Raw genomic sequence first — 10,338 nt, forward strand, 5'->3', positions numbered from 1 at the left:
GACAGGACATTGTGAGACTTCTTGGCCTCCATAATCATATGAACCAATCCCTTACAATAAATCTCTTTCTACGTATCAGTCAGTCCATTGATACATGGATATCCTATTGGTTCTGTTTCTCTGGAGACCCCTAATAAATACATACATAGGTATATACGTATGTCTACCTGTGTCTATCTGTTTCTTACACACACATGAGTGTGTGGTCATTCTGTCTACAGGAGTTGTTGAGTTGCAGAAATGTGCTGTTTAACTTCTGTACATATATCGTGTGTGTGTGTGTGTGTGTGTGTGTGTCCATGGTTGGTTCTTTCATCCCTAAAACATGTGAAGCTACATTTTCTGGGAACAAAAGAGACCTGCAAAGATATCCAAAAATAATACAAAAAAAAAAAGGAAAAAGGAAATTCAATTGCACAAGTACTTCAAAGAATGCTAAAATAGGAATTTACTAAAGTCAGAAAAATCATAATAATGAACTGTAAGTGTTAGTTGCTATCTGACTTCTTGAAGACAAGAATTGATTGTAAATCAATTTGCATAGGCTATGAGACATGAGGTATAAAATGTTCCGATAACTTTTTACACGTAAGGTTCTTGGAAACAAGTAGAAAATTAAGTTCCATCAACCAAATGTTGAAAGTAGAAAAGCTCAGCAGTTCCCTAGACACTTCTTGCCCAACTCACACTTACCGTACGGAGGAAGCACCATGTCACAAGGGACAGAGCACAGGCTGGGGTGTCAGACAGACATGGATTTAAACTGGGTCTTTGTTGTTTACTAGCTGCATATGTTAAGGTTTTTGAGGCTCAGCAAACCTATTCAAGCCTGTAGTACCATCTCACAGAGTCATTGTGAACAGTAGGTGGGGTGGCACCTCCCTAACATACACATTAAGTGTTTGTTCTTTCCCTGAAGTCCTTCACCCTATGTGACCAAGACACACTGATCTTTGTCTAAGTGTCCAAACTGGTGTATGGAAAATCTACAGGGCAGTACTAAGATGCTCTTGTAATTACAGTGACTCCCTTTCATACATTTTTGGTCCTGTATGACTTCTTGTACCATCTTATAGAGGAGTAAGCCAGTGTTCTGAAAGTCCACATTTAAAATGTAGATCACTGTACCCCACCAGCTCTTGCTCCATACATCTATCACCCCCACTTTTTATTGAAGGGAGAGCCCTAGGTCAGCATTTGCTCAGTGGCTGCAGGGCAAGTCTGCTGTCTTTGGCAGAGTCTTACAGTTCCCAAAGCAACCAGCCCTCCCAGGGTAAGCATTAAGATAGACAGGCATGCAACAGACATTTATTAAGCACTTCCCATATGCCAGGCCCCATCATAAACACTAGAAAAGCGAGTCCCCTATAGATACTTAGATATATCAATAGCTAGGGACCTAAATCTTTAGTTTTCTCATTTCCACAGCTGTCCTCCCAGAGAATAATGAGGGCTTTGTTGGTAACCTTCGATGCGTGATCAAATGTGACTGCACACCATGGACTCTAATGGTTCTCTGAGTCTCTGTGGATGCCATGTAATAACAATTTCAGACAGCATGTTGAGAACTGCAACTCGGGTTCCTAAAAAGTGGTTACCCTTTTCTACAGCCAGGCAAGCTCTGAGTAAAAATTGCTTGGCTAGTGGGCTTAATGCAAGTGGTTAGCAGAATAGGTAAGGGTTTTTCATTGCTGGAAGTATAGCACCTAGTGCATGAAGATCATAAAAAATGAGCAGGCATTAAAGAACAATGAAATGTTGCCATGTGCCTCATTTTCAACTTATTAGTCAAAAATACCAACAGCGCAACAGAGTATTTTCATTAGCAACTACCAAAGATGCTTTTTAATAGGAGAAAAAAACAGCAAAGGTACAACTCAAGGTGTCCTCCTTCACGCAAGAGACATCTGTCAAGAGACGCTCATGGCACTCCCCTGAAATTCCAAGCTGCTCCTACAGTCGTGGAAGAGGGAGGGAGTTACAGTTTGTGACTATGGAAAATTGGATACTTAGGAACCAGCTTTCACGGTGAAGTTTTCCAACGAAGTGAGACATCCCAAACCTTTTCTCCGGCCAAAGTTATTATACAACTATCGTAAAATTTCTGGATTTTTTTATGGCTTACTCAAACCAAACCTACTATCTTAAGGAAGCCCCCGTCAGTCCTGCTGGTGGAAAGAAGCTTCCTGAGTGGCAACACAGTTTTGACTGGCCCTTGAGCATAGTCAGATAAACTTCCATCCAGTAGACCAACAGCCCACTGACTCAGAAGTGCGTATTGGGAACCATGAGGACCAAGGTCAATAAAGAGAACCTGCCCTTACCATTCACTCAAAACATGCAGGGAGCAGGACTCTTTAATCTCACACCAGGAAGCATTCCTCACCGGTTATCTCACCATCCCTTTGACTTTATGAATGCTTCATGTATCGACTTCTTTGTTCCAAATTCTCTTTCTGAAAGCTCTCTGACATGATGCATAATTTCTTCCATTTGTTGGATTAGTGTGCATCACATAAACCCAGATATGCAACTGTGGGAAACAAGCAGGAAAATGATGTCACAAAGCAAAGGAAGTAACGCTGCTGGAAACCACAAGTCAATACTGAAGCATCGATCAGCTAACCATTTATGACCAATCATTAGTTTTCATCTCCAGGTGGAACAGATAAGCTATGGGAAAGACAGAGAGTTCTCTTCCTGGCTGTGGATCAACTTACCTTGGTCAGGATTTATTTGGGGAGGAAAATAAGAAAACATTTTTCAAAAATGAACAGTCTCTTTGTCTGTGTAATGGGCTATGGGAAAGACAGAGAGTTCTCTTCCTGGCTGTGGATCAACTTACCTTGGTCAGGATTTATTTGGGGAGGAAAATAAGAAAACATTTTTCAAAAATGAACAGTCTCTTTGTCTGTGTAATGGTCTCCATGCAGTCTCTCTATGACTCTGAATAAAATCAGAAATAATGTTTACTATGAGACCCTGGAGTTGTTCACAGAGCCAACATGAGTTCACTCAAATATGTGAGGATTATTTAAAAAGGTTTCTCATACAGTTAATATTCACTGTCTTAGTCACTTTAGATTACCATAACAAAATACCAAAAACCGGGTGGCTTATAAAAGAAATGTAATCCTCACCATTCTGGAGCCCAGGAGGTCCAAGATGAAGGCCCAGCCAGATTTGACATCTGATAAAGGCCACTTTAACCTCATGTGGCAGAGGGATGAGGGATCTTTCTGGGGTCAATCTTAAAAAGGCACCAATCCCATTCCTGGGCACTCCATCTTCACCACCTAATTATTTCCCAAAGGCTCCACATCCTAATACCATCACCTGAGGCCGGAGGATTTCATCAAATGGGCTTTGGTGTGTCATGAACATTCAGACTGGCCATAGCATGAGAGCGTTTTCCTAGCTGATTTTATACATGATGAATCTCTACAATTGGTAAAGAGTGGATCAAGTTAAGGGGACATGGGGCAGTCACTCCTGTACACACACACTGACAAATATACACACACTCACAAACATGCTCACAGGAGCACAGTCACATTTTCATCAGCCCCCAGAGGCATTGTCAGAAACATTCCAGGGCTTCTGAGCAATTTTACACATAAAACAGGGACTGAAAAGGATCTCCGGGACAAAGAGGAAGCCAATGGGTTAACACTTTCCCATATACAAACATATGTCTTTCTCACAATGTGGTTATCACAACCCTGAAATTCATTTTAAATGCTACCATTGCAAGCATTTTAATAATTTTAAAAAGCTGTTGTGTTTGGCAGCAGCTTGCATGACATGTTGACAAAGGAAGGATTGCATGGTCTCTAATCAACTATTTGGATTACAAAGTAATTATGCAGAGATAATCCTCAGGAAACTGGAAAACAGCCTGAAGGGCAAATCCAGTAATGAGGGATGGAGGGGAAAGCCTAAGGCAGCCACAAATGCACTGAAGAGCTGCCTGGAGTTGGGGAATGAGAGCTTCCTCTGGGAGATTCGTGACTCTCTTTTCCTGAAAAAGAAGCCAGGGGTTCATGGCATTATCACTCAGTCCTCTTTCTCAACTGGCCACGGTGCCCAAGTTTTCTAGACTTATAGGCTCTGTCCAAAAGTCAGAATAACAAATGGAAAATGCCTCTAAAATTGTGTTATACAGAGAGCTCAAGACTTGGTTCTTGAAAAACACCAAGAGAAAGATCGGGTTTAATTTGAAATGTGTGAAAAAGGTCCTGTTCACTGTATGAGAGCACTCGGAATTATGGAGTGTGGCTTTGTGACAGATTATTAGCCAAATATTCTTAATTATCTGGAGTTTGCTTTCTGTTCATCTACCCTCCAAGATGCCTCTGCTTAAATGCAGACATATCCCATAGATGACTAACATGGGTCCATTGGCTGAGAGGGCTCTGCACAGGGGCTGCCTCCAGATGGAGGCCAAATGGACACAGCTGCAGGTCCTGTCCTTCCAAACTAAGCTTCTCTCTCTCTCTCTCTCTCTCTCTCTCTCTCTCTCTCTCTCTCTCTCTCTCTCTCTCTCTCTCTCTCTCTCTCTCCCCCCTCCCTCCCTCTCCCTCTCCCTCTCCCTCTCCCTCTCCCTCTCCCTCTCCCTCTCCCTCTCGCTCTCGCTCTCCCTTTCCCTCTCGCTCTCCCTCTCTCTCCCTCATGGCTTGTGTTCTGGGCTTCTGTATAAAATGCTGTTTGAAGAATGGAGTCCATTGCTAAAAGTATTTGAAAACCACTGGTTTATCAGACAGAGTTGAGAGCAGGGCAAGAATAGGCATGCAGAACAGAATTGACCGCCAGAGGGCAGTCTAGGGACACTGGAGGCCTAGGCTCCCGCGACAACAGGAATTTTCCTCTTTCCAGATAGGTATTACAAAGGGCTAACTCAGACTGCCTGCCTCCATCATTTTTTCTTATGCTTTATTATTAAGTATTGATCCTCATAGCTTATTGCGACTATTAGAATTCAACTACAGTGAGAAAAGACACCAGAGCATTTTTCCACTGCCGTTGCTGCTACTCATTTTTCTTCTTGACGTACACTGGTCAACTGTCAATTTATTTGTATTTTTTTGTCTGTTCTTTTTGCTGTTTTCATCCAAATTATCATTATGGAGAAAGATAGGTAAACACCTCTGCACCTGTATGTTGCTCGTTCCAAATCGTTCACCAGATCCCTTATGCTTGCCCAAGCCCATTTCCTTCTGCAACCCATACTAGATAATTAACCACCCCGAGGTCATCTAATAATGGGGAATACAAATCTATCTCTCAGCTGTTCTAACATGACATCCAAATACTCACAGGAAAGCCAAGGTTTTTTAGACTTCCTATAAATCCAGGCAACTTTTTTTTCTTGGATATTCTTCATGATCTTGGACACCAGAATTCAACTGGAATGATTTCTGCATAAGTGAATAAAATTCTGTGATGAGAACATTAAACTCCCAGTCCCTGACCCACCCTGTGTCACAAGGCTTCTGGTGGAACAAACATTCTTGATCTAGCTACTGACAGGAGTACAATGCTTTCACCTTTCCCGTGGCTCTCAAAATCTCCATTAGTCATTTCCTCTCTGAGACTATTTGCTGAAATTCTCCATAGTCTCAAAGTGTTGTCTATTCTTGCTGCTTAATAGGCTATCTTATGATCTGGTTTTCTTTTCAAAAGCTTTTTATGTTCTCTCTTCTCAAAACCATTTCCACTTTGCCAAACGATACTATTTTGAATAACAGTAAGTGCATGCTAGAAGTAAATTATTATTCTAAAACTGGCTTCATCAAAGTAGGAGCAGATAAAAAATGTAAAAGGCCTAATTCAAAGGACCTGAGCCAAGGCAGAAAGACAAAAATCAGCTGAACTTCTAGACTGTTATTCTCAAAGAAGACCACCTGTTTTGGAATCACTTGGATGGCTAGTTAGAAATGCAAAGTTCTGGGCTCAATATTCAACTTTCTAACTGAGAATTTCTGAGAGTAGGACTAGACTTGTGCATTTGATCACCCTCCCAAGGGCTCTGCCTAAAGGTTGGGGCCAGACCTGCTGAACCTACTTGTATAGCCTTCTTACTCACTGGAAACTTCTCACCATGGAGGTCAAAAACCAGACTTTGAACCCTTGAACTTAGGTCAGTGGTGATCCATGACCACAGATTACATCCTAGCTGCTCAGAAATCCTACTCAAAGACCACCGGGGACTAGGCAAGAGGATATGGATGATACATGAGCTCAAAACCATCTCCACTGTTGAAAAGGCCATGCCAGGAACATTCCTTCCTGAGCATAGGGCAATGACATCGTGAGAGAACACTATGTAAATAGATCTGCACGTCAACATGGGCATGTGGACAGGGAGCCCGCAGAGCACTTCCCTCCCTTCTTACAGATTTCTACAAAATTATCTTCCCCATAGATGCATCCATGTTACCCACTGTCACTCTCAATCTTTTCTCACATCACTGCTGTTTAAATTCACATATTATTAATGCATACAGTAGATGTATACCTATAGAATTTTATGAAAAGGTATTTTTGATATTTAGAATGTTGGACCATTGTTTGCTTTGAATTTCTTTTCTTTCTTCTTTTAAAAATAAATTATATTACTTCCATTTGCTTGAAATGTCAGAGGCTCTTGAGTAAAAACATAATTCAATGAGTATCCATTCTAACTTCTCCTATCACAGTTGAGGAAACCAAGTTCTTCCCAGCTGTAAAAATCTATGACTCTAAATGTCCTTGAACTTCCTTTACAAATTTTACTTTTGGAGTCCAAGTTTCTTTTGAAGAACTTGTGACTCCTTCTTTATTTAGTTATCCATTGGTTTTAAGGAATCTTTTACAAACCTTGGAGGAGGTCTTTGAAAATAATGAATTTGAGACAAAGGTTGAGAAGTGCTTAATGTTTGCAATTTTTCCTCTTGGAGTTTTGGAATATTAATCTATAAATACTCACTTGGTATTTATGTTTTCCAAAGAGAATTTGCCCACCAAAAAAAATGGCCTCTTTCTTTCCTAAAAGATCATTGACTTGATTCATTTTCGGTAGAAGAGCTTAGTATTTCCTTATGCACTATTCCTATTCTGCATGTGACAGTGACTTACTTCTTTCTACCTGATCAAGTCTGGCTTTTAAATTAGCATTCCCCCCTTCAGCTTAGAGTCACCTTTTGTAGTAACTATAATCAAAGCTCAATAATTCCGAAGCCTGTGAATCAGATAAAGCAAGAGAGATGAGGTAGACGAAAGGAAGAAAAGTGTGATTTGGTGTTTAATGACATAAACTGTCCTTCTCTGGCACCTCTACTGTTATTACAATGTAGTCTTCTTGAACTTTTCAACTGCAACTCTACACACTTCAGTCAATTAAATAAACAGTACTTAACAATTCACCTCTACACAGAACACCCATAGATGCAAAATAAATAAGCAAGAGAGCCCTTGAGAGGCTCCCTCTCCAGTGAGAAAGAGACACGAGTAGATAATACAACGGGTAGAGTACTAGTACAGGATTATGGAAAGAGGAGTTTATGAATGTTTTTCCTCAAATAATGTCCAGATTGTTTTTTTCAAGTAATAAGTAACATAAAGAAGGGGCAGACCAACAGCTTTTAGATGCTACCGGACCAAAAATTGACTGCAGAAGCTGATTGGCTAAATATCAGTTCTACAAGATGGTGTGTGACAGAGGACATCTGAGTAGGGTTGGTATCTGGTGAAGGAGAGATAATGGAAGTTGAAATGCATGAAAAGATAAAAGAAAATGAACTGAAAGCTAATGGAGGGATTTCCATCTTCTGTAAGAAGGATTCGTATTTCAAAAGTAAATAGTGTATGTTGTTTTCTTCTATTCCTAGGGATATTGAATCAAGTGTTTTACCATATTAGCCTTTGTCACTGAGAATTTAGAATCTTGAAACAATGAGTGCTGATTTTTAAAAAATAGATTTAGCCATTCAAGGACCATGGCAAATCAGTAGAAGTGGCCATTCTAATACATAATCTCATACATTTTAATTGAGTGACTAAAGGGTCTTTTACAGTCAAGCACATTGAGAAATCCTAGAGCAGTTGTTTGGCAAGGCCTGGAGACATTTCCCATTGCCATGAGTGGGCTGGATGGGGAGAGGGTGCTGCTGGTATCCAGTGGGTGGAGGCCAGGGATGCTGCTAAACATCCTATCAAGATAACGAGAAGAGCCCTGCTCCAGAGCCTCATCACTGTCCTTGGTATTGGTATAGCTACAGAATCTTCAAGTTTATAAAGCACATAAGATTTATCACCAGCATATAACCTGCAACACATGCAGAAAGACAAAGACAGGCTGCCTGGGAAGGTTGTCTGCGTAATCTCCTCACAGGTAGGGGGAGAAGACCCTTGGCCAGTTGGACTGTGTCAGTACCTCATCCCAGGAGCAAGGCTGCATGCCTCTCAGCTGAAGGACTTAAAATGAGATCATCTGAATCCCTTTTTTTTTTTTTGTACCAGGGATCGAGCTCGGGTCCTTGAGCTTGTGCAGCAGGCAGAGAACACACTGAGCTAAATCCCAGGCCCTGAATCCCTTTTCAATTGAGCTCTGTGTTCTCCAGAGAAACATTCTGATTAAGAGCTTGCTTCTTACATAACTTAGCAGCAGTGAAATGCTGAATTTGCCTCCTGCCTTCTGGAGTAAACTTTTGTCTTCATTTCTAGCCAACCACATTGTAGTCTTCCTTTTGGTTGAGAAAATACTCCATGGTTTCTTAACAAGCTTACTACATACCACTAAACAAAACTCCTGGGCTGCCACTTGATTTCTCTTTTCCAAGAGTCTGTTTCTGATTCATCACTGGGAGTCAATAAGAGCTGTGGAAAGAAAAAGATTCCGATCAAGTGCAAAGCATCACATTTTCCTGAAACTCACAGAAGTTGCATAATGAGGCCTCACCTTCCATGTTTTTCTCAACCTGCCTTTATCCAGAAGTTCCAAAGGGAAAGCAGCCCCCAAAGACTCCCACCTTTCTTCTATGGGCTCATCTTCAGAGATCAAATAAGCAGTGAGCCTTTGAACTACAACTGAAGCTCCTTGTGTGCATTTTCATTTATCTCGAAGTCAAGATTCGCACAGAGTTTGGGCATCAATGTAAAGATCAAAACCTATGATTAATATCTAAATTGCTGATGAGATATTTTTCTGAGGCCGATCACTGCTGAGCAATGACATGATGTTAAATGCTGGAACAGCAAGATTTACTTTCCAAAGGACTGTGCTTACAGAACCAGAGAGGGCGGCAGGAAGGGAGAGAGGGTGGAGGAGTATAAGCAGCTGAATGATAAGCAAAGAAGGCTTTTGTTCTTTTCGCACCTTGGAATCAAAGGCATTTCTGCTCAGTTCCCACACCTGAGATGTTTGTCACTAAGCCACTCCCTTCTCTCTGCAGTGGGTGGAGACAGTCATTTTGCTGCTCTGAAATTTAAACCTATTCTTTCCCACACGTATCCGCGCTTCTCTCACTTCACCTTTTCCAGAAACACCTACTCTCATGTAGGATTTGCAGATTGCAAGTTGAGAACCCCACAAGGCAGAGAGCACAGATTAAACTGGGAAGGAAATCTCTTTCCAAGGAAACTGTAAGAGCTTTGAAATGCAAAGTCTGTTTTTGCAATTTTTGCACATTTCTGATTTTCACTAGCATGAAGGCCAATCAAAGCAAAGTGCATTATGATAAATGCTGTCAACCCATTGAGTATATGGATCCATGGAAGCTGCCAATTTGACCTTGTTTCAGTAAAATGCTTACCTGAAATTCACCTCACAATATTTCAGTTCCTAAATCACACGACAAGTTGTGTTTGGTGAATATTTTTTCCTGAGTTCTAAAAAGTAGAAAGCTGATATTTAACTTTGTCGTTTGTTTGGTTTAAATTTTTGTTTCTATCACAGCTATTTTAGCAGTGCTAATTCCAAAGTAAAGAATGATGCAAAAAGTTCTTGCTCATTTTGGAAGTGTTAGACAAAAAATTTTTGTCTCCGTTCTCCAGGAAATGATGTCATCAGGTTGAAACAAACAGCGCTTTGCACAGAGCTGCTGGGTAGAGACACATGCTGCTGTGAAGACTTGGAACTCACCAGGTTGGTGACAGGAGAGGTGTAAGTCAACTGGTAAATGATAGGAAGGAGGAAAGGTTAAGACATGTAGGGGATGGATGAGTTATTGGATGATTACCTAATTCATTCTTTTAACCTCAACCAGTTAGTTCTGTTGACAAATTGGCCCTGATCAATACCTTTCTATTATGTTTTCAAATATTTTCAGAGAGGAAGATTTGTTTTCCAGATCTAATAAA

The 10,338-nt window shown here is 40.8% G+C and overlaps 1 long non-coding RNA gene across 2 annotated transcripts; it reads right to left on the bottom strand.

The window, feature by feature from the left end:
• Nucleotides 1–430: 430 nt before the first annotated feature.
• On the bottom strand, nucleotides 431–9,203 carry LOC110349459 (uncharacterized). 2 transcript variants are annotated; one of them, XR_002395414.2, is made up of 5 exons: nucleotides 8,939–9,197; nucleotides 8,774–8,856; nucleotides 5,317–5,417; nucleotides 2,387–2,533; nucleotides 431–1,953 (listed from the first exon to the last, which is right to left on the bottom strand). It is a non-coding gene; the product is annotated as an uncharacterized LOC110349459 (long non-coding RNA). The 2 variants fall into 2 exon arrangements; XR_015442493.1 differs by having other exon boundaries at nucleotides 431–2,533; nucleotides 8,939–9,203.
• Between the last annotated feature and the right edge of the window lie 1,135 nt (nucleotides 9,204–10,338).

The sequence above is a fragment of the Heterocephalus glaber genome, unplaced genomic scaffold (assembly GCF_053883595.1).
Source record: "Heterocephalus glaber isolate CG9 unplaced genomic scaffold, H.glaber_assembly_v1.0 deba00001550, whole genome shotgun sequence".
In the NCBI taxonomy this organism is placed as follows: Eukaryota; Metazoa; Chordata; class Mammalia; order Rodentia; family Bathyergidae; genus Heterocephalus; species Heterocephalus glaber.